The sequence below is a fragment of the Seriola aureovittata genome, chromosome 10, assembly GCF_021018895.1.
Source record: "Seriola aureovittata isolate HTS-2021-v1 ecotype China chromosome 10, ASM2101889v1, whole genome shotgun sequence".
Taxonomy (NCBI): Eukaryota; Metazoa; Chordata; class Actinopteri; order Carangiformes; family Carangidae; genus Seriola; species Seriola aureovittata.
In genome coordinates, this window is record NC_079373.1 from 28,557,875 (window position 1) to 28,581,873 (window position 23,999).

Genomic DNA, 23,999 nt, shown 5'->3' on the forward strand with positions numbered 1-23,999 from the left:
TTTGACCTCTGACTCAGCTCTGAAAGCTGCCTAAAATTGACCACATTAAATGTCTGGTTAATAACAGGAGGTTTGTGATAGGATGGAAAGCCAACACTTGTTGGAAAGAAGAGAATCTAAGCTTTACAATGAGGTATTACTCCAGTAAATCAGATAATGCTATCCTGAAATACATTACATGTCTGGTTAATAACAAGAGGTTTGTGATAGGATGGAAAGCCAACACTTGTTGGAAAGAAGAGAATCTAAGCTTTACAATGAGGTATTACTCCAGTAAATCAGATAATGCTATCCTGAAATACATTACATGTCTGGTTAATAACAGGAGGTTTGTGATAGGATGGAAAGCCAACACTTGTTGGAAAGAAGAGAATCTAAGCTTTACAATGAGGTATTACTCCAGTAAATCAGATAATGCTATCCTGAAATACATTACATGTCTGGTTAATAACAAGAGGTTTGTGATAGGATGGAAAGCCAACACTTGTTGGAAAGAGGAGAATCTAAGCTTTACAATGAGGTATTACTCCAGTAAATCAGATAATGCTATCCTGAAATACATTACATGTCTGGTTAATAACAGGAGGTTTGTGATAGGATGGAAAGCCAACACTTGTTGGAAAGAAGAGAATCTAAGCTTTACAATGAGGTATTACTCCAGTAAATCAGATAATGCTATCCTGAAATACATTACATGTCTGGTTAATAACAGGAGGTTTGTGATAAGATGGAAAGCCAACACTTGTTGGAAAGAAGAGAATCTAAGCTTTACAATGAGGTATTACTCCAGTAAATCAGATAATGCTATCCTGAAATACATTACATGTCTGGTTAATAACAGGAGGTTTGTGATAGGATGGAAAGCCAACACATGTTGGAAAGAATAGAATCTAAACTTTACAATGAGGTATTACTCCAGTAAATCAGATAATGCTATCATGAAATAGCAGCTTAAATATAGAGACCAGATTTGACCTCTGACCCAGCTCTGAAAGCTGCCTAAAATTGACCACATTAAATGTCTGGTTAATAACAAGAGGTTTGTGATAGGATGGAAAGCCAACACTTGTTGGAAAGAAGAGAATCTAAGCTTTACAATGAGGTATTACTCCAGTAAATCAGATAATGCTATCCTGAAATAGCAGCTTAAATATAGAGACCAGATTTGACCTCTGACTCAGCTCTGAAAGCTGCCTAAAATTGACCACATTAAATGTCTGGTTAATAACAAGAGGTTTGTGATAGGATGGAAAGCCAACACTTGTTGGAAAGAGGAGAATCTAAGCTTTACAATGAGGTATTACTCCAGTAAATCAGATAATGCTATCCTGAAATACATTACATGTCTGGTTAATAACAAGAGGTTTGTGATAGGATGGAAAGCCAACACTTGTTGGAAAGAAGAGAATCTAAGCTTTACAATGAGGTATTACTTGACTAAATCAGATAATGCTATCCTGAAATAGCTTAAATATAGACACCAGATTTGACCTCTGACCCAGCACTGAAAGCTGCCTAAAATTGACCACATTAAATGTCTGGTTAATAACAAGAGGTTTGTGATAGGATGGAAAGCCAACACTTGTTGGAAAGAGGAGAATCTAAGCTTTACAATGAGGTATTAGTTGACTAAATCAGATAATGCTATCCTGAAATAGCTTAAATATAGACACCAGATTTGACCTCTGACCCAGCACTGAAAGCTGCCTAAAATTGACCACATTAAATGTCTGGTTAATAACATGAGCTTTGTGATAGGATGGAAAGCCAACACTTGTTGGAAAGAAGAGAATCTAAGCTTTACAATGAGGTATTACTCCAGTAAATCAGATAATGCTATCCTGAAATAGCTTAAATATAGACATCAGATTTGACCTCTGACCCAGCACTGAAAGCTGCCTAAAATTGACCACATTAAATGTCTGGTTAATAACAAGAGGCTTGTTATACGATGGAAAACCAACACTTGTTGGAAAGAGGAGAATCTAAGCTTTACAATGAGGTATTAGTTGACTAAATCAGATAATGCTATCCTGAAATAGCTTAAATATAGACACCAGATTTGACCTCTGACCCAGCTCTGAAAGCTGCCTAAAATTGACCACATTAAATGTCTGGTTAATAACATGAGCTTTGTGATAGGATGGAAAGCCAACACTTGTTGGAAAGAAGAGAATCTAAGCTTTACAATGAGGTATTACTCCAGTAAATCAGATAATGCTATCCTGAAATACATTACATGTCTGGTTAATAACAAGAGGTTTGTGATAGGATGGAAAGCCAACACATGTTGGAAAGAATAGAATCTAAGCTTTACAATGAGGTATTACTCCAGTAAATCAGATAATGCTATCCTGTAAATATCAGCTTAAATATAGAGACCAGATTTGACCTCTGACCCAGCACTGAAAGCTGCCTAAAATTGACCACATTAAATGTCTGGTTAATAACAGGAGCTTTGTGATAGGATGGAAAGCCAACACTTGTTTAAAAGAAAAGAATATAAGCTTTACAATGAGGTATTACTCCAGTAAATCAGATAATGCTATCCTGAAATAGCAGCTTAAATATAGAGACCAGATTTGACCTCTGACCCAGCACTGAAAGCTGCCTAAAATTGACCACATTAAATGTCTGGTTAATAACAGGAGGTTTGGGATAGGATGGAAAGCCAACACATGTTGGAAAGAAGAGAATCTAAGCTTTACAATGAGGTATTACTTGACTAAATCAGATAATGCTATCCTGAAATAGCTTAAATATAGACACCAGATTTGACCTCTGATCCAGCACTGAAAGCTGCCTAAAATTGACCACATTTAATGTCTGGTTAATAACAGGAGGTTTGGGATAGGATGGAAAGCCAACACATGTTGGAAAGAAGAGAATCTAAGCTTTACAATGAGGTATTACTCCAGTAAATCAGATAATGCTATCCTGTAAATATCAGCTTAAATATAGAGACCAGATTTGACCTCTGACCCAGCTCTGAAAGCTGCCTAAAATTGACCACATTAAATGTCTGGTTAATAACAGGAGGTTTGTGATAGGATGGAAAGCCAACAATTGTTGGAAAGAGGAGAATCTAAGCTTTACAATGAGGTATTACTCCAGTAAATAACAGTTATTCTTCCTGCACTAAGTGTTGCAGGGAGTACCATGACCACAAAAAATCGAATGGGGTACCATGACCACGAGATACAAAACGGGGTACCATGACCATGAAATACAAAACGGGGTACCAGGGGCCAAATCCTCCAAGGGTTTTAGGGGGGACCCCCAGGCGGTGTCTAATGTGAATAACTCCACATTGCAGTGGTTTTTCAGGCTTCCATTCCTGGTTCAATTTTCAGCACGGGTGGTGTTCGCGAGCTCGCGACAATCCCAAAAATTGAAATAAATTCATAAAAATTCACAGGAGCGTCCGACATGCACAAGGACAGTCTCCTTAGACTCGGGGCATCACACCGCACGCGTGGACGCCCATTTCATGTACGTGCGCTTGCCGCTTCATATGAATTATGAAGGTTCCCCAAGTGTGTCAGCTCCAGTTCGGACTGCCCAGAAATACGCTAAACCTATGTAAAATGGTCCGAGGGACTTGAAATTTGCTGTGTGTGCTACAAATGCCCAATGCCGACAGAACTCGAAATCATTTTTGAGTTCATAGCTCGATTCTGCGAGTTGTGGACACGCCGTATGCATAGACTGCATAATCCATAACGTTCCCAACAAGTTTTTCCATACAAAATTTTTATCCCATCAGAATCGCCTCGAAAAGTTATGAATTATGATATTAAAATCGCTTTTGGGAGACTTTATGGGGACAGGCTGTTGAGCCACCCCTTCTCACCCCTTCCTCGGTCGAAAAAAAGACAGCGCTTTAAAGAACCGGTATACACTGCCCAGCACCCAGAGAGGTACCCCTTCAAATTGTTATTTCAAAAATATTGGCTGTATGAAATAATAATTTAAGGTTTGATTGTGTTGTAAATTGTGATTTCATTTTAACAAATGTTATTCTCTTACAGGCTCCAGCCCCTGAGACAGTTCAAGCTTCAGTCCCTGTCCAGAATCCCACTGCAGTGTGTGCCTCTGTGCCTGTAAGTAATATATCATTTCCCCAGCAAGGTTTTAGTCCTGCCCCTGGGTCACTCTGAGGTATTCTGAATGAATGAAAGAAAGATGCTGCTCCAGTGAAAATGTTCATGTCAGAAGTGGGATGCAAACCCACACCTCCAGAGGAGACTGCGACCTGAACGCAACGCCTTAGACCGCTCGGCCATCCTGACTACATGAGCTCTTGCTCACACTACTTTCCGACAACATGTCAGCCATGTTCACTTTGTTGCTGGATGTCACTTGCAGAGCAAGTCTATAAGCATTTTATCCGTATTTACTGAACTGCCACAGGCTTTAATCCCAACACCCTGGCTCCTGGCACATCCACCCTGGCTCCTGGCACATCCACCCTGGCTCCTGGCACATCCACCCTGGCTCCTGGCACATCCACCCTGGCTCCTGGCACATCCACCCTGGCTCCTGGCACATCCACCCTGGCTCCTGGCACATCCACCCTGGCTCCTGGCACATCCACCCTGGCTCCTGGCACATCCACCCTGGCTCCTGGCACATCCACCCTGGCTCCTGGCACATCCACCCTGGCTCCTGGCACATCCACCCTGGCTCCTGGCACATCCACCCTGGCTCCTGGCACATCCACCCTGGCTCCTGGCACATCCACCCTGGCTTCCAGCACTCTGCCCTGTACTTCATCTTCTGTAGCTGGAGTTGATATTCAAGCTGAAGATGAAGATATGGTAAGCATCATGTGTTAATTTGAGAATGTATGAATATGAACATGAGCATAATTCTTAATTATTTTTGAGTACATATTTTTACATATTTCTTAAATCCACAACACAAGTATCATTCAAATTCAGTGTCAGTGAAGGTTTTACATTGCCATCTAAACTTCTTAATCATTTGCACAGGCTGTTGATGAACAGAATATCCCTGGCTACCAGCACGTGGACAGCCTTGCAGAGTACTTGGTGGAGCTTCGGCATATGACCTCCCTGTGTCTGCACATCCTCTTCAGGAGGCCAGAGTACTCCTGGATGAACCCATGCAGGCAAAGGAGGAACATCTGTACCGGCTGCCAACAAGTACAGCAGGCCAGGCACAACAGAGGCAGGCAGCAGTTGGTCAGCGCCCACGTCCCATCTTGCCAAGGGGACCGGTGATGAGGCAGTTGGTGGCTACATTCCCAGCACCAGGACCGTTTCTTGGACCACAGGTTGTCACACCAGCTGGAGTGGTTCAGTTAGTCGTTCCTACCAACCCACAACCCACTTCACCTGCCACAATAGAAACCGGGGCCACCCTAAAGAGGCCGTATAGACGAACTGTCGAGGCAAACACATGCAAGAAGTGTGGGCAGTTCCGAACTGCTGAGACTGGACACAGTCAGTGGCGTGGCAGGGTGTATTGTCCAGTTAAGGAATCACAGCCAAAGGACCAATGGCTGGAGGAAATGAGGAGAAAGTTTTGCAAATAGTAATATTGATAATAATGTAAAATGTTTTGTAAATAGTTCATTGTAAATAATAGTTGTATTGTAAATTGTTTAAAAAATTGTTTATAAAAGTATTGATATTTTATCTTGTTTAATGTAAAATATGAAAAAAGATTTGTATTTGAAGTTTTTGTGTTCTGCTATAATTATATGATTCGTGTTCCGTTTTAACCACATTGTTCAAAAGTCTGTCTTTGATTCTGCTTCTGTAAAGAAGTAAAACTGGTTTAAAGCAATTTACAACCAGTGTTTTTAATGGGCCTTTGTTGAAAACAGCACAACAACAACAATAGCAATAATAATAACAATGACAATATGATGCATATAATAATTATGATGATGACAACACTCAATCATAGTGACATGGTATGCTATTCCAAGTTAGATAACAGACACTAGAAAAAATATGAAACATAGAAAAACAAACATGCATATAAGAGAAATTTCCAGTTGTAAATATGGGAGGTGGTCTCTGATATCCATGAAGAAAATTTTCAGAATGACGGTCAGCAATGCAAAGATCTGGTACCCAGGTCATGCGATGAACCCCTTGTGCAGTGTGCAGTCCTTTTCTTCAGGTAGGTGGGAAAAGAAAAAAAATCATTACACTGAAGGAAATATATGTATATATAAAGAAATTACTTTAAACTTTATATTTCTTTATAAATATAAAGAAATATGTATAAGAAATTATTTCTTAATATGAAAATATCAACATTTCTAAAAGATGCCAGATGATCCTTGCATGTAGATAAACAATTCAAGGATTTTGATACAGCTCGAAATAGAGCATTTTAACAGTCGCGGGTTCGAATCCCGTCCATGGACTGTCCAAAACATTTAAAAACATGAAAAGCTTGCTACTTGTCTTCAGGCAGCAAGAAATGCATCCATCAAATAGTCATGGATATAAAATGTTCATGTCAGAAGTGGGATTCGAACCCACGCCTCCAGAGGAGACTGCGACCTGAACGCAGCGCCTTAGACCGCTCGGCCATCCTGACCCTATGAGCTCTCTTTTACACTACTTTGTGTCAACATGTCAGCCATGTGCACTTTGTTGCTGGTTGTCACTTATAGAGCAAGTCTATAAGCATTTTATCCGTATTTACTGAACTTCGGTATGATCTCTTCTTTGTGTGGCGAGCAGCTAAAAGCAGCCCTGACATCCCTCTCCTGGGCAAGGTTTTATTGCTGCCCCTGAGTGCTCGTGAGATATTCCCAGTGCATTTTAGTGGTTCCACGGTGTAATGGTTAGCACTCTGGACTTTGAATCCAGTGATCCGAGTTCAAATCTCGGTGGAACCTAACTTAGAGTTGGAATATAGATAAACTTGGAAAATATACTGACCTGTTGTTTAAGATATCCATATGACAATGTCTCATTATCTAAGCCCAATTGGACAGCTAAAAGTACAAGTGTAAACACACCCAAGACACATTGTGGATGTAGTTAAGATCTGAGAACAGACCAAGTTCGAAGGTGTTTGCCACATAGCTTCAGCAGTGTGAACACAAATGTGTCACAAGGTTGATACTAATTGCGATGCATAATCTTGGTGGTTTGTGTGTCGAAGTCTCCCACTATAGTCTGATAAAGTTGTGGTTCCATGGTGTAATGGTTAGCACTCTGGACTCTGAATCCAACGATCCGTTCAAATCTCAGTGGGACCTGGTTTTGAGAAGTTGTACAGGCACTAATGGGGCAGTTAACAGCAGATGTTTATGGATCAATGTGTGACCAACAAAGCAGGTCACTATTATACACAGAGAATATGACAACCATAAGATCTTTGACATGTAAAAGGTAACAAGACCTCAAGATGCTTCCCCAGGATCTTCCAGGTGTTGCCCTCTACACCAAGACAGGGGAGCTCACAAAGGGAGGAGTGCACCTTCCCATCTAGAGATGTGCCAGAGGCTCTACATCCCTGGAGTCTTTTCACCTGCACTTAAACCACTTCATACCAGGTTTGTGTCTGTTAGACATCTTCGTTCATGTTTTGTGTTGTGTGATCCAAGAATAATTCATGATTACATTTTTAATAATGTATTTCCAGGGACTGGTGCCAACAATGTGAATTTCCAGATTTACCTGTTGGAAGGACTGCACAGGTGGAACCAGGACCGTGGTGCTGCAGCCCTATCCTCTGGAACATCTGCTCTACGCAGCTATTCTGGTGACCTGCTTCACTGCGTGAACGAAAATGACCAGAAGCTGTTTGGCAGGAAGGTGGCACCACAGTTCTGCCCGCCCTCCTGTTACACTGGTAAGCACTTGTGAACTCATTGATAATGTAACTCAGTTTTAAAATCCTCTATTAATTTTATAAACATTTGTAAATGAATCACTTTATGCATATTGTTTCAGGAGAGCTCATCGGGGTGCAGTATCTGTTCCGGCAGACTGGTCAGGCGCTGCAGGATATGCACCCTGATTCAGAGGAGACGGCTCAGCTCATCGAGCAGCATGATGTGGAGGACAAAATAGAGGAAGTTGATGGATTCTCTGATATCTCAAATAAACCCACAGTGCTGGAGGTCCCTCATGTTCAAGCCTCTCTAACTCAAGGTGGCCATATGGCTATCTTTCTGAGGTGGCCTGCAGCGTCTCCTCCACAGCTCCTGGTCTATCCACCCTGGCTCCTGGCACATCCACCCTGGCTCCTGGCACATCCACCCTGGCTCCTGGCACATCCACCCTGGCTTCCAGCACTCTGCCCTGTACTTCATCTTCTGTAGCTGGAGTTGATATTCAAGCTGAAGATGAAGATAATGGTAATGCAGGGACAGACATTCAATTGTTTGAAGTCAATCAAAACACCCTCATCCAGTGGCACAACAGCAAGAACAAGAGGGAGGGGCTCGCTGTGCTGCTCCAGGGTACTGCATTGCCTCCAGCCCTCCCTGTGTCTGCACAGCTTCTTCAGGAGGCAAGAGTGCTCCCGGATGAACCCATGCAGGCAAGGGAGGAACATCTGTACCGGCTGCCAACGAGTACAGCAGGCACAACAGAGGGAGGCAGCAGTTAGTCAGTGCCCACATCCCATCTCGGTGATGAGGCAGTATCTTGCTACACCCTCAGCACCAGGACCATTTCTTGCACCTCAGGTTGTCACACCAGCTGGAGTGGTTCAGTGAGTCCTTTCTGGGGCAGCTGGTCAGGGCACCAACCCACATCCCAGTTCACCTGCCACAGAGGAAAGTGGGGCACCCTAAAGAGGCCGTATAGACGAACTGTCCAGGCAAACACTTGCAAGAAGTGTGGGCAGTTCCGCACTGCTGAGACTGGACACAGTCAGTGGCGTGGCAGGGTGTATTGTCCAGTTACTGAATCACAGCCAAAAGACCAATGGCTGGAGGAAATGAGGATAAAGTTTTCTATATAACCCGAACCCTCAATAATGATGATAATGTAAAATGTTTTGTAAATAGTTCATTTTAAATAATTGTATTGTAAATTGTTAAAAAAATTGTTTATAAAAGTATTGATATTTTATCCTGTTGAATGTAAAATATGAAAAAAGATTTGTATTTGAAGTTTTTGCGTTCTGCTTTAATTATATGATTCGTGTTCTGTTTTAATGACATTGTTCAAAAGTCTCTCTTTGATTCTGCTTCTGTAAAGAAATAAAACTGGTGTAGAGCAATTTACAACCAGTGTTTTTAACGACAGTTTGTTGAAAACAGCACAACAACAACAACAGCAATAATGATAACAACAATATGATGCATATAATAATGATGATGATGACAACACTCAATCATAGTAACATGGTATGCTATTTACAAGTTAAATAACAGACACATGAAAAAAAATATGAAACATAGAAAAACAAACATGCATATAAGAGGAATTTCAAGTTGTAAATATGGGAGGTGGTCTCTGATATCCATGAAGAAAATTTTCAGAATGACGGTCAGCAATGCAAAGATCTGGTACCCAGGTCATGTGATGAACCCCGTGCAGTGTCCAGTCCTTTTCTTCAGGTAGGTGGGAAAAGAAAAAAGAATCATTACACTAAAGGAAATACATGTATATGAAATATAAAGAAATATGTATATATTATTTCTTAACATGAAAATATCAACATTTCTAAAAGATGCCAGATGATCCTTGCATGTAGATAAACAATTTAAGGATTTTGATACAGATCGAAATAGAGCATTTTTACAGTCGCGGGTTCGAATCCCGTCCATGGGCGGTCCAAAACATTTAAAAACATGAAAAGCTTGCTACTTGTCTTCAGGCAGCAAGAAATGCATCCATCAAGTAGTCATGGATATAAAATAAAATGTTCACTTCATTTCTATCTTTCTTTCTCATTTTTCCCTTTTTTTCCTCCTTCCCCCTTCTCCCCCCTTTTTGACGGACGAATGTTCCCCAGCAGCGACCTAGCTTTGTGATAGGATGGAAAGCCAACACTTGTTGGAAAGAAGAGAATCTAAGCTTTACAATGAGGTATTACTCCACTAAATCAGATAATGCTATCCTGAAATAGCTTAAATATAGACATCAGATTTGACCTCTGACCCAGCACTGAAAGCTGCCTAAAATTGACCACATTAAATGTCTGGTTAATAACAAGAGGTTTGGGATAGGATGGAAAGCCAACACTTGTTGGAAAGACGAGAATCTAACCTTTACAATGAGGTATTAGTTGACTAAATCACATAATGCTATCCTGAAATAGCTTAAATATAGACACCAGATTTGACCTCTGACCCAGCACTGAAAGCTGCCTAAAATTGACAACATTAAATGTCTGGTTAATAACATGAGGTTTGTGATAGGATGGAAAGCCAACACTTGTTGGAAAGAAGAGAATCTAAGCTTTACAATGAGGTATTACTCCAGTAAATCAGATAATGCTATCCTGAAATAGCAGATTAAATATAGAGACCATATTTGACCTCTGAACCAGCACTGAAAGCTGCCTAAAATTGACCACATTAAATTTCTGGTTAATAACAGGAGCTTTGTGATAGGATGGAAAGCCAACACTTGTTGGAAAGAAGAGAATCTAAGCTTTACAATGAGGTATTACTTCAGTAAATCAGATAATGCTATCCTGAAATAGCTTAAACATAGACACCAGATTTGACCTCTGATCCAGCACTGAAAGCTGCCTAAAATTGACCACATTAAATGTCTGGTTAATAACAAGAGGTTTGGGATAGGATGGAAAGCCAACACTTGTTGGAAAGAAGAGAATCTAAGCTTTACAATGAGGTATTACTTCAGTAAATCAGATAATGCTATCCTGAAATAGCAGCTTAAATATAGAGACCAGATTTGACCTCTGACCCAGCACTGAAAGCTGCCTAAAATTGACCACATTAAATGTCTGGTTAATAACAGGAGCTTTGTGATAGGATGGAAAGCCAACACTTGTTTGAAAGAATAGAATCTAAGCTTTACAATGAGGTATTACTTGACTAAATCACATAATGCTATCCTGAAATAGCAGCTTAAATATAGAGACCATATTTGACCTCTCAACCAGCTCTGAAAGCTGCCTAAAATTGACCACATTAAATGTCTGGTTAATAACAGGAGCTTTGTGATAGGATGGAAAGCCAACACTTGTTGGAAAGAAGAGAATCTAAGCTTTACAATGAGGTATTACTTCAGTAAATCAGATAATGCTATCCTGAAATAGCAGCTTAAATATAGAGACCAGATTTGACCTCTGACCCAGCACTGAAAGCTGCCTAAAATTGACCACATTAAATGTCTGGTTAATAACAGGAGCTTCTTGATAGGATGGAAAGCCAACACTTGTTGGAAAGAAGAGAATCTAAGCTTTACAATGAGGTATTACTTGAGTAAATCACATAATGCTATCCTGAAATAGCTTAAATATAGAGACCAGATTTGACCTCTGACCCAGCACTGAAAGCTGCCTAAAATTGACCACATTAAATGTCTGGTTAATAACAGGAGCTTTGTGATAGGATGGAAAGCCAACACTTGTTTGAAAGAATAGAATATAAGCTTTACAATGAGGTATTACTCCAGTAAATCAGATAATGCTATCCTGAAATAGCAGCTTAAATATAGAGACCATATTTGACCTCTCAACCAGCTCTGAAAGCTGCCTAAAATTGACCACATTAAATGTCTGGTTAATAACAAGAGGTTTGGGATAGGATGGAAAGACAACACTTGTTGGAAAGAAGAGAATCTAAGCTTTACAATGAGGTATTACTTGACTAAATCACGTAATGCTATCCTGAAATAGCTTAAATATAGACACCACATTTGACCTCTGACCCAGCACTGAAAGCTGCCTAAAATTGACCACATTAAATGTCTGGTTAATAACAGGAGGTTTGTGATAGGATGGAAAGCCAACACTTGTTGGAAAGAAGAGAATCTAAGCTTTACAATGAGGTATTACTTGACTAAATCAGATAATGCTATCCTGAAATAGCTTAAATATAGACATCAGATTTGACCTCTGACCCAGCACTGAAAGCTGCCTAAAATTGACCACATTAAATGTCTGGTTAATAACAAGATGTTTGGGATAGGATGGAAAGCCAACACTTGTTGGAAAGACGAGAATCTAAGCTTTACAATGAGGTATTAGTTGACTAAATCACATAATGCTATCCTGAAATAGCTTAAATATAGACACCAGATTTGACCTCTGACCCAGCACTGAAAGCTGCCTAAAATTGACAACATTAAATGTCTGGTTAATAACATGAGCTTTGTGATAGGATGGAAAGCCAACACTTGTTTGAAAGAAGAGAATCTAAGCTTTACAATGAGGTATTACTTCAGTAAATCAGATAATGCTATCCTGAAATAGCAGCTTAAATATAGAGACCAGATTTGACCTCTGACCCAGCACTGAAAGCTGCCTAAAATTGACCACATTAAATGTCTGGTTAATAACAGGAGCTTTGTGATAGGATGGAAAGCCAACACTTGTTGGAAAGAAGAGAATCTAAGCTTTACAATGAGGTATTACTTGAGTAAATCACATAATGCTATCCTGAAATAGCTTAAATATAGACACCAGATTTGACCTCTGACCCAGCACTGAAAGCTGCCTAAAATTGACCACATTAAATGTCTGGTTAATAACAGGAGGTTTGTGATAGGATGGAAAGCCAACACTTGTTGGAAAGAAGAGAATCTAAGCTTTACAATGAGGTATTACTCCAGTAAATCAGATAATGCTATCCTGAAATAGCTTAAATATAGACACCAGATTTGACCTCTGACCCAGCACTGAAAGCTGCCTAAAATTGACCACATTAAATGTCTGGTTAATAACAGGAGCTTTGTGATAGGATGGAAAGCCAACACTTGTTGGAAAGAAGAGAATCTAAGCTTTACAATGAGGTATTACTTCAGTAAATCAGATAATGCTATCCTGAAATAGCAGCTTAAATATAGAGACCAGATTTGACCTCTGACCCAGCACTGAAAGCTGCCTAAAATTGACCACATTAAATGTCTGGTTAATAACAGGAGCTTTGTGATAGGATGGAAAGCCAACACTTGTTTGAAAGAATAGAATATAAGCTTTACAATGAGGTATTACTCCAGTAAATCAGATAATGCTATCCTGAAATAGCTTAAATATAGAGACCAGATTTGACCTCTGACCCAGCACTGAAAGCTGCCTAAAATTGACCACATTAAATGTCTGGTTAATAACAGGAGCTTTGTGATAGGATGGAAAGCCAACACTTGTTGGAAAGAAGAGAATCTAAGCTTTACAATGAGGTATTACTTCAGTAAATCAGATAATGCTATCCTGAAATAGCAGCTTAAATATAGAGACCAGATTTGACCTCTGACCCAGCACTGAAAGCTGCCTAAAATTGACCACATTAAATGTCTGGTTAATAACAGGAGCTTCTTGATAGGATGGAAAGCCAACACTTGTTGGAAAGAAGAGAATCTAAGCTTTACAATGAGGTATTACTTGAGTAAATCACATAATGCTATCCTGAAATAGCTTAAATATAGAGACCAGATTTGACCTCTGACCCAGCACTGAAAGCTGCCTAAAATTGACCACATTAAATGTCTGGTTAATAACAAGATGTTTGGGATAGGATGGAAAGCCAACACTTGTTGGAAAGAAGAGAATCTAAGCTTTACAATGAGGTATTACTTCAGTAAATCAGATAATGCTATCCTGAAATACATTACATGTCTGGTTAATAACAAGAGGTTTGTGATAAGATGGAAAGCAAAAACTCTTTAGAAAGAATACAATATAAGCTTTACAATGAGGTATTACTCCAGTAAATCAGATAATGCTATCCTGAAATAGCAGCTTAAATATAGAGACCATATTTGACCTCTGAACCAGCACTGAAAGCTGCCTAAAATTGACCACATTAAATGTCTGGTTAATAACAAGAGGTTTGGGATAGGATGGAAAGCCAACACTTGTTGGAAAGAAGAGAATCTAAGCTTTACAATGAGGTATTACTTCAGTAAATCAGATAATGCTATCCTGAAATAGCAGCTTAAATATAGAGAACAGATTTGACCTCTGACCCAGCACTGAAAGCTGCCTAAAATTGACCACATTAAATGTCTGGTTAATAACATGAGCTTTGTGATAGGATGGAAAGCCAACACTTGTTGGAAAGAATAGAATATAAGCTTTACAATGAGGTATTACTCCAGTAAATCAGATAATGCTATCCTGAAATAGCAGCTTAAATATAGAGACCAGATTTGACCTCTGACCCAGCACTGAAAGCTGCCTAAAATTGACCACATTAAATGTCTGGTTAATAACAGGAGCTTTATGATAGGATGGAAAGCCAACACTTGTTTGAAAGAATAGAATATAAGCTTTACAATGAGGTATTACTCCAGTAAATCAGATAATGCTATCCTGAAATAGCAGCTTAAATATAGAGACCATATTTGACCTCTCAACCAGCTCTGAAAGCTGCCTAAATTTGACCACATTAAATGTCTGGTTAATAACAGGAGCTTTGTGATAGGATGGAAAGCCAACACTTGTTGGAAAGAAGAGAATCTAAGCTTTACAATGAGGTATTAGTTGACTAAATCAGATAATGCTATCCTGAAATAGCTTAAATATAGAGACCAGATTTGACCTCTGATCCAGCACTGAAAGCTGCCTAAAATTGACCACATTAAATGTCTGGTTAATAACAGGAGCTTTGTGATAGGATGGAAAGCCAACACTTGTTTGAAAGAATAGAATCTAAGCTTTACAATGAGGTATTACTTGACTAAATCACATAATGCTATCCTGAAATAGCAGCTTAAATATAGAGACCATATTTGACCTCTCAACCAGCTCTGAAAGCTGCCTAAAATTGACCACATTAAATGTCTGGTTAATAACAGGAGCTTTGTGATAGGATGGAAAGCCAACACTTGTTGGAAAGAAGAGAATCTAAGCTTTACAATGAGGTATTACTTGACTAAATCAGATAATGCTATCCTGAAATAGCTTAAATATAGACATCAGATTTGACCTCTGACCCAGCTCTGAAAGCTGCCTAAAATTGACCACATTAAATGTCTGGTTAATAACAGGAGCTTTGTGATAGGATGGAAAGCCAACACTTGTTGGAAAGAAGAGAATCTAAACTTTACAGTGAGGTATTACTCCAGCAAATCAGATAATGCTATCCTGTAAATATCAGCTTAAATATAGAGACCAGATTTGACCTCTGACCCAGCTCTGAAAGCTGCCTAAAAGTGACCACATTAAATGTCTGGTTAATAACAGGAGGTTTGTGATAGGATGGAAAGTCAACACTTGTTGGAAAGAAGAGAATCTAAGCTTTACAGTGAGGTATTACTCCAGTAAATCAGATAATGCTATCCTGCAAATATCAGCTTAAATATAGAGACCAGATTTGACCTCTGACCCAGCTCTGAAAGCTACCTAAAATTGACCTCATTAAATGTCTGGTTAATAACAGTAGGTTTGTGATAGGATAGAAACGCAATACTGTTTGGAAAGAAAAGAATATAAGCTTTACAGTGAGGTATTACTCCAGTAAATCAGATAATGCTATCCTGAAATAGCAGCTTAAATATAGAGACCAGATTTGACCTCTGACCCAGCTCTGAAAGCTGCCTAAAAGTGACCACATTAAATGTCTGGTTAATAACAGGAAGTTTGTGATAGGATGGAAAGTCAACACTTGTTGGAAAGAAGAGAATGTAAGCTTTACAATGAGGTATTACTTGACTAAATCAGATAATGCTATCCTGAAATAGCAGCTTAAATATAGAGACCAGATTTGACCTCTCAACCAGCTCTGAAAGCTGCCTAAAATTGACAACATTAAATGTCTGGTTAATAACATGAGCTTTGTGATAGGATGGAAAGCCAAAACCTGTTGGAAAGAAGAGAATATAAGCTTTACAATGAGGTAATACTTCAGGAAATCAGATAATGCTATCCTGAAATAGCAGCTTAAATATAGAGACCAGATTTGACCTCTGACCCAGCTCTGAAAGCTGCCTAAAAGTGACCACATTAAATGTCTGGTTAATAACAGGAAGTTTGTGATAGGATGGAAAGTCAACACTTGTTGGAAAGAAGAGAATGTAAGCTTTACAATGAGGTATTACTTGACTAAATCAGATAATGCTATCCTGAAATAGCTTAAATATAGAGACCAGATTTGACCTCTGATCCAGCACTGAAAGCTGCCTAAAATTGACCACATTTAATGTCTGGTTAATAACAGGAGGTTTGGGATAGGATGGAAAGCCAACACATGTTGGAAAGAATAGAATCTAAGCTTTACAATGAGGTATTACTTGACTAAATCAGATAATGCTATCCTGAAATAGCAGCTTAAATATAGAGACCAGATTTGACCTCTCAACCAGCTCTGAAAGCTGCCTAAAATTGACAACATTAAATGTCTGGTTAATAACATGAGCTTTGTGATAGGATGGAAAGCCAAAACTTGTTGGAAAGAAGAGAATCTAAGCTTTACAATGAGGTATTACTTCAGTAAATCAGATAATGCTATCCTGAAATAGCAGCTTAAATATAGAGACCAGATTTGACCTCTGACCCAGCACTGAAAGCTGCCTAAAATTGACCACATTAAATGTCTGGTTAATAACAGGAGCTTTGTGATAGGATGGAAAGCCAACACTTGTTGGAAAGAAGAGAATCTAAGCTTTACAATGAGGTATAAGTTGACTAAATCAGATAATGCTATCCTGAAATAGCTTAAATATAGACACCAGATTTGACCTCTGATCCAGCACTGAAAGCTGCCTAAAATTGACCACATTTAATGTCTGGTTAATAACAGGAGGTTTGGGATAGGATGGAAAGCCAACACTTGTTGGAAAGAGGAGAATCTAAGCTTTACAGTGATGTATTACTCCAGTAAATCAGATAATGCTATCCTGTAAATATCAGCTTAAATATAGAGACCAGATTTGACCTCTGACCCAGCTCTGAAAGCTGCCTAAAATGGACCTCATTAAATGTCTGTTTAATAACAGTAGGATTGTGATAGGATGGAAAGCCAACAATTGTTGGAAAGAGGAGAATCTAAGCTTTACAATGAGGTATTACTCCAGTAAATCAGATAATGCTATCCTGTAAATATCAGCTTAAATATAGAGACCAGATTTGACCTCTGACCCAGCTCTGAAAGCTGCCTAAAATGGACCTCATTAATGTCTGTTTAATAACAGTAGGATTGTGATAGGATGGAAAGCCAACAATTGTTGGAAAGAGGAGAATCTAAGCTTTACAATGAGGTATTACTTGACTAAATCAGATAATGCTATCCTGAAATAGCTTAAATATAGACATCAGATTTGACCTCTGACCCAGCTCTGAAAGCTGCCTAAAATTGACCACATTAAATGTCTGGTTAATAACAAGATGTTTGGGATAGGATGGAAAGCCAACACTTGTTGGAAAGACGAGAATCTAAGCTTTACAATGAGGTATTAGTTGACTAAATCACATAATGCTATCCTGAAATAGCTTAAATATAGACACCAGATTTGACCTCTGACCCAGCACTGAAAGCTGCCTAAAATTGACAACATTAAATGTCTGGTTAATAACATGAGCTTTGTGATAGGATGGAAAGCCAACACTTGTTGGAAAGAAGAGAATCTAAGCTTTACAATGAGGTATTACTTCAGTAAATCAGATAATGCTATCCTGAAATACATTACATGTCTGGTTAATAACAAGAGGTTTGTGATAAGATGGAAAGCAAAAACTCTTTAGAAAGAATACAATATAAGCTTTACAATGAGGTATTACTCCAGTAAATCAGATAATGCTATCCTGAAATAGCAGATTAAATATAGAGACCATATTTGACCTCTGAACCAGCACTGAAAGCTGCCTAAAATTGACCACATTAAATGTCTGGTTAATAACAAGAGGTTTGGGATAGGATGGAAAGCCAACACTTGTTGGAAAGAAGAGAATCTAAGCTTTACAATGAGGTATTACTTCAGTAAATCAGATAATGCTATCCTGAAATAGCAGCTTAAATATAGAGACCAGATTTGACCTCTGACCCAGCACTGAAAGCTGCCTAAAATTGACCACATTAAATGTCTGGTTAATAACATGAGCTTTGTGATAGGATGGAAAGCCAACACTTGTTGGAAAGAATAGAACATAAGCTTTACAATGAGGTATTACTCCAGTAAATCAGATAATGCTATCCTGAAATAGCAGCTTAAATATAGAGACCAGATTTGACCTCTGACCCAGCACTGAAAGCTGCCTAAAATTGACCACATTAAATGTCTGGTTAATAACAGGAGCTTTGTGATAGGATGGAAAGCCAACACTTGTTTGAAAGAATAGAATATAAGCTTTACAATGAGGTATTACTCCAGTAAATCAGATAATGCTATCCTGAAATAGCAGCTTAAATATAGAGACCATATTTGACCTCTCAACCAGCTCTGAAAGCTGCCTAAATTTGACCACATTAAATGTCTGGTTAATAACAAGATGTTTGGGATATGATGGAAAGCCAACACTTGTTGGAAAGACGAGAATCTAAGCTTTACAATGAGGTATTAGTTGACTAAATCACATAATGCTATCCTGAAATAGCTTAAATATAGACACCAGATTTGACCTCTGACCCAGCACTGAAAGCTGCCTAAAATTGACAACATTAAATGTCTGGTTAATAACATGAGCTTTGTGATAGGATGGAAAGCCAACACTTGTTGGAAAGAAGAGAATCTAAGCTTTACAATGAGGTATTACTCCAGTAAATCAGATAATGCTATCCTGAAATAGCAGCTTAAATATAGAGACCAGATTTGACCTCTGACCCAGCACTGAAAGCTGCCTAAAATTGACCACATTAAATGTCTGGTTAATAACAAGAGGTTAGTGATAGGATGGAAAGCCAACACATGTTGGAAAGAAGAGAATCTAAGCTTTACAATGAGGTATTACTTGACTAAATCACATAATGCTATCCTGAAATAGCTTAAATATAGACACCAGATTTGACCTCTGACCCAGCACTGAAAGCTGCCTAAAATTGACCACATTAAATGTCTGGTTAATAACAGGAGCTTTGTGATAGGATGGAAAGCCAACACTTGTTGGAAAGAAGAGAATCTAAACTTTACAGTGGGGTATTACTCCAGCAAATCAGATAATGCTATCCTGTAAATATCAGCTTAAATATAGAGACCAGATTTGACCTCTGACCCAGCTCTGAAAGCTGCCTAAAAGTGACCACATTAAATGTCTGGTTAATAACAGGAGGTTTGTGATAGGATGGAAAGTCAACACTTGTTGGAAAGAAGAGAATCTAAGCTTTACAATGAGGTATTACTTCAGTAAATCAGATAATGCTATCCTGAAATACATTACATGTCTGTTTAATAACAGGAGGGTTGGGATAGGATGGAAAGCCAACACATGTTGGAAAGAATAGAATCTAAGCTTTACAATGAGGTATTACTTGACTAAATCAGATAATGCTATCCTGAAATAGCAGCTTAAATATAGAGACCAGATTTGACCTCTCAACCAGCTCTGAAAGCTGCCTAAAATTGACAACATTAAATGTCTGGTTAATAACATGAGCTTTGTGATAGGATGGAAAGCCAAAACTTGTTGGAAAGAAGAGAATCTAAGCTTTACAATGAGGTATTACTTCAGTAAATCAGATAATGCTATCCTGAAATAGCAGCTTAAATATAGAGACCAGATTTGACCTCTGACCCAGCACTGAAAGCTGCCTAAAATTGACCACATTAAATGTCTGGTTAATAACAGGAGCTTTGTGATAGGATGGAAAGCCAACACTTGTTGGAAAGAAGAGAATATAAGCTTTACAATGAGGTATAAGTTGACTAAATCAGATAATGCTATCCTGAAATAGCTTAAATATAGACACCAGATTTGACCTCTGATCCAGCACTGAAAGCTGCCTAAAATTGACCACATTTAATGTCTGGTTAATAACAGGAGGTTTGGGATAGGATGGAAAGCCAACACTTGTTGGAAAGAGGAGAATCTAAGCTTTACAGTGATGTATTACTCCAGTAAATCAGATAATGCTATCCTGTAAATATCAGCTTAAATATAGAGACCAGATTTGACCTCTGACCCAGCTCTGAAAGCTGCCTAAAATGGAACTCATTAAATGTCTGTTTAATAACAGTAGGATTGTGATAGGATGGAAAGCCAACAATTGTTGGAAAGAGGAGAATCTAAGCTTTACAATGAGGTATTACTCCAGTAAATAACAGTTATTCTTCCTGCACTAAGTTTTGCAGGGAGTACCATGACCACGAAAAATCGAATGGGGTACCATGACCACGAGATACAAAACGGGGTACCATGACCATGAAATACAAAACGGGGTACCAGGGGCCAAATCCTCCAAGGGTTTTAGGGGGGACCCCCAGGCGGTGTCTAATGTGAATAACTCCACATTGCAGTGGTTTTTCAGCCTTCCATTCCTGGTTCAATTTTCAGCACGGGTGGTGTTCGCGAGCTCGCGACAATCCCAAAAATTGAAATAAATTCATAAAAATTCACAGGAGCGTCCGACATGCACAAGGACAGTCTCCTTAGACTCGGGGCATCACACCGCACGCGTGGACGCCCATTTCATGTACGTGCGCTCGCCGCTTCATATGAATTATGAAGGTTCCCCAAGTGTGTCAGCTCCAGTTCGGACTGCCCAGAAATACGCTGAACCTATGTAAAATGGTCCGAGGGACTTGAAATTTGCTGTGTGTGCTACAAATGCCCAATGCCGACAGAACTCGAAATCATTTTTGAGTTCATAGCTCGATTCTGCGAGTTGTGGACACGCCGTATGCATAGACTGCATAATCCATAACGTTCCCCAACAAGTTTTTCCATACAAAATTTTTTATCCCATCAGAATCGCCTCGAAAAGTTATGAATTATGATATTAAAATCGCTTTTGGGAGACTTTATGGGGACAGGCTGTTGAGCCACCCCTTCTCACCCCTTCCTCGGTCGAAAAAAAGACAGCGCTTTAAAGAACCGGTATACACTGCCCAGCACCCAGAGATGTACCCCTTCAAATTGTTATTTCAAAAATATTGGCTGTATGAAATAATAATTTAAGGTTTGATTGTGTTGTAAATTGTGATTTCATTTTAACAAATGTTATTCTCTTACAGGCTCCAGCCCCTGAGACAGTTCAAGCTTCAGTCCCTGTCCAGAATCCCACTGCAGTGTGTGCCTCTGTGCCTGTAAGTAATATATCATTTCCCCAGCAAGGTTTTAGTCCTGCCCCTGGGTCACTCTGAGGTATTCTGAATGAATGAAAGAAAGATGCTGCTCCAGTGAAAATGTTCATGTCAGAAGTGAGATTCGAACCCACACCTCCAGAGGAGACTGCGACCTGGACACAGCGCCTTAGACCGCTCGGCCATCCTGACTATATTAGCCATTGCTCACACTACTTTCCGACAACATGTCAGCCATGTTCACTTTGTTGCTGGTTGTCACTTGCAGAGCAAGTCTATAAGCATTTTATCCGTATTTACTGAACTGCCACAGGCTTTAATCCCAACACTCTGAATGCCTGTTAAATCTTTTATCTGTAACTCCTGGATTTTTGCGTTTCATTTGTTCCATTACTTTCAGCAATAATGTCACAAACTCGCCACAAGATTGATACTAATTGCAATGCATAATCTTGGTGGTTCATGTGTCGAAGTCTCCCACTATAGTCTGATACAGTCGTGGTTCCATGGTGTAATGGTTAGCACTCTGGACTCTGAATCCAGCGATCCGAGTTCAAATCTCGGTGGGACCTGGTTTTGGGAAGTTTAACAGGCACTAAAGGGGCAGTTAACAGCAGATGGTAATGGATGAACATATGACCGATAAAGCAGGTAACTATTATACGTGGAGAATAATGCTATCATAAGATCGTTGACATCTAAAAGGTGAAAAGACCTCGAGATGTTTCCCCTGAAAAGATCTCTCCACAGGATTCCCAAACTGTCCATGTGTAATGACGTGAAGAGTCCTTTGTTTGAAGGGGATGAATCTAGTGAATGTGATTGGCCATGATTATCACAAGCTGTAACATGCCCATGTGGAATGTGGGTTATGAAAAAGTTTTCTATCTGATCCCAGCCCATTTCCAGGTGTGCCAGGTGCTGCTACGCACAAAAGTGCTCATTGCACATCTTCAGCAAACTGGGCAGGGTTCACTTGACTTCGCTGCCAGATTAAGAAATGAAAGCCCTAAATGACTACATCTTGAAATGTCTAAACAGCCGAACCGTGCACAATCCCACCCTATTTCCAAGTGCTCTACGCGCTGCTAGGCACAGACACCCCAAGTGCTCATGGCACATCCTTAGCGAACTGGGCAAGGAACACCTGTCTTCACTCTGTCGCACTGGCGGATTAGGAGATGAAATCCCTAAGTACTACGTCTGGAAACGCGTAAGCTGGTGATCCGTGTATGAGGAAAACTCGGGAGCTCAACTGTTTTGGACATCATCTCTACAATGTTACAGTTCAGATGCTGCTCCTGTTAAAATGTTCATGTCAGAAGTGGGATTCGAACCCACGCCTCCAGAGGAGACTGCGACCTGAACGCAGCGCCTTAGACCGCTCGGCCATCCTGACCCTATGAGCTCTCTTTGACACTACTTTGTGTCAACATGTCAGCCATGTGCACTTTGTTGCTGGTTGTCACTTATAGAGCAAGTCTATAAGCATTTTATCCGTATTTACTGAACTTCGGTATGATCTCTTCTTTGTGTGGCGAGCAGCTAAAAGCAGCCCTGACATCCCTCTCCTGGGCAAGGTTTTATTGCTGCCCCTGAGTGCTCGTGAGATATTCCCAGTGCATTTTAGTGGTTCCACGGTGTAATGGTTAGCACTCTGGACTTTGAATCCAGTGATCCGAGTTCAAATCTCGGTGGAACCTAACTTAGAGTTGGAATATAGATAAACTTGGAAAATATACTGACCTGTTGTTTAAGATATCCATATGACAATGTCTCATTATCTAAGCCCAATTGGACAGCTAAAAGTACAAGTGTAAACACACCCAAGACACATTGTGGATGTAGTTAAGATCTGAGAACAGACCAAGTTCGAAGGTGTTTGCCACATAGCTTCAGCAGTGTGAACACAAATGTGTCACAAACTCGTCACAAGGTTGATACTAATTGCGATGCATAATCTTGGTGGTTTGTGTGTCGAAGTCTCCCACTATAGTCTGATAAAGTTGTGGTTCCATGGTGTAATGGTTAGCACTCTGGACTCTGAATCCAACGATCCGTGCAAATCTCAGTGGGACCTGGTTTTGAGAAGTTGTACAGGCACTAATGGGGCAGTTAACAGCAGATGTTTATGGATCAATGTGTGACCAACAAAGCAGGTCACTATTATACACAGAGAATATGACAACCATAAGATCTTTGACATGTAAAAGGTAACAAGACCTCAAGATGCTTCCCCAGGATCTTCCAGGTGTTGCCCTCTACACCAAGACAGGGGAGCTCACAAAGGGAGGAGTGCACCTTCCCATCTAGAGATGTGCCAGAGGCTCTACATCCCTGGAGTCTTTTCACCTGCACTTAAACCACTTCATACCAGGTTTGTGTCTGTTAGACATCTTCGTTCATGTTTTGTGTTGTGTAATCCAAGAATAATTCATGATTACATTTTTAATAATGTATTTCCAGGGACCGGTGCCAACAGTGTGAATTTCCAGATTTACCTGTTGGAAGGACTGCACAGGTGGAACCAGGACCGTGGTGCTGCAGCCCTATCCTCTGGAACATCTGCTCTACGCAGCTATTCTGGTGACCTGCTTCACTGCGTGAACGAAAATGACCAGAAGCTGTTTGGCAGGAAGGTGGCACCACAGTTCTGCCTGCCCTCCTGTTACACTGGTAAGC

At 39.8% G+C, this 23,999-nt stretch overlaps 7 non-coding genes across 7 annotated transcripts; 3 read left to right on the plus strand and 4 right to left on the minus strand.

Annotated features, from left to right (window-relative positions):
* Nucleotides 1–4,209: 4,209 nt before the first annotated feature.
* Nucleotides 4,210–4,292, minus strand: trnal-cag (transfer RNA leucine (anticodon CAG)). Its single transcript has one exon. It is a non-coding gene; the product is annotated as a tRNA-Leu (tRNA).
* Nucleotides 4,293–6,499: 2,207 nt separating this feature from the next.
* Nucleotides 6,500–6,582, minus strand: trnal-cag (transfer RNA leucine (anticodon CAG)). Its single transcript has one exon. It is a non-coding gene; the product is annotated as a tRNA-Leu (tRNA).
* Nucleotides 6,583–6,814: 232 nt separating this feature from the next.
* Nucleotides 6,815–6,886, plus strand: trnaq-uug (transfer RNA glutamine (anticodon UUG)). Its single transcript has one exon. It is a non-coding gene; the product is annotated as a tRNA-Gln (tRNA).
* Nucleotides 6,887–21,426: 14,540 nt separating this feature from the next.
* trnal-cag (transfer RNA leucine (anticodon CAG)) lies at nt 21,427–21,509 on the minus strand. Its single transcript has one exon. It is a non-coding gene; the product is annotated as a tRNA-Leu (tRNA).
* Nucleotides 21,510–21,817: 308 nt separating this feature from the next.
* On the plus strand, nt 21,818–21,889 carry trnaq-cug (transfer RNA glutamine (anticodon CUG)). The gene has a single exon. It is a non-coding gene; the product is annotated as a tRNA-Gln (tRNA).
* Nucleotides 21,890–22,633: 744 nt separating this feature from the next.
* trnal-cag (transfer RNA leucine (anticodon CAG)) lies at nt 22,634–22,716 on the minus strand. Its single transcript has one exon. It is a non-coding gene; the product is annotated as a tRNA-Leu (tRNA).
* Nucleotides 22,717–22,948: 232 nt separating this feature from the next.
* trnaq-uug (transfer RNA glutamine (anticodon UUG)) lies at nt 22,949–23,020 on the plus strand. Its single transcript has one exon. It is a non-coding gene; the product is annotated as a tRNA-Gln (tRNA).
* The last annotated feature ends 979 nt before the right edge of the window (nt 23,021–23,999 follow it).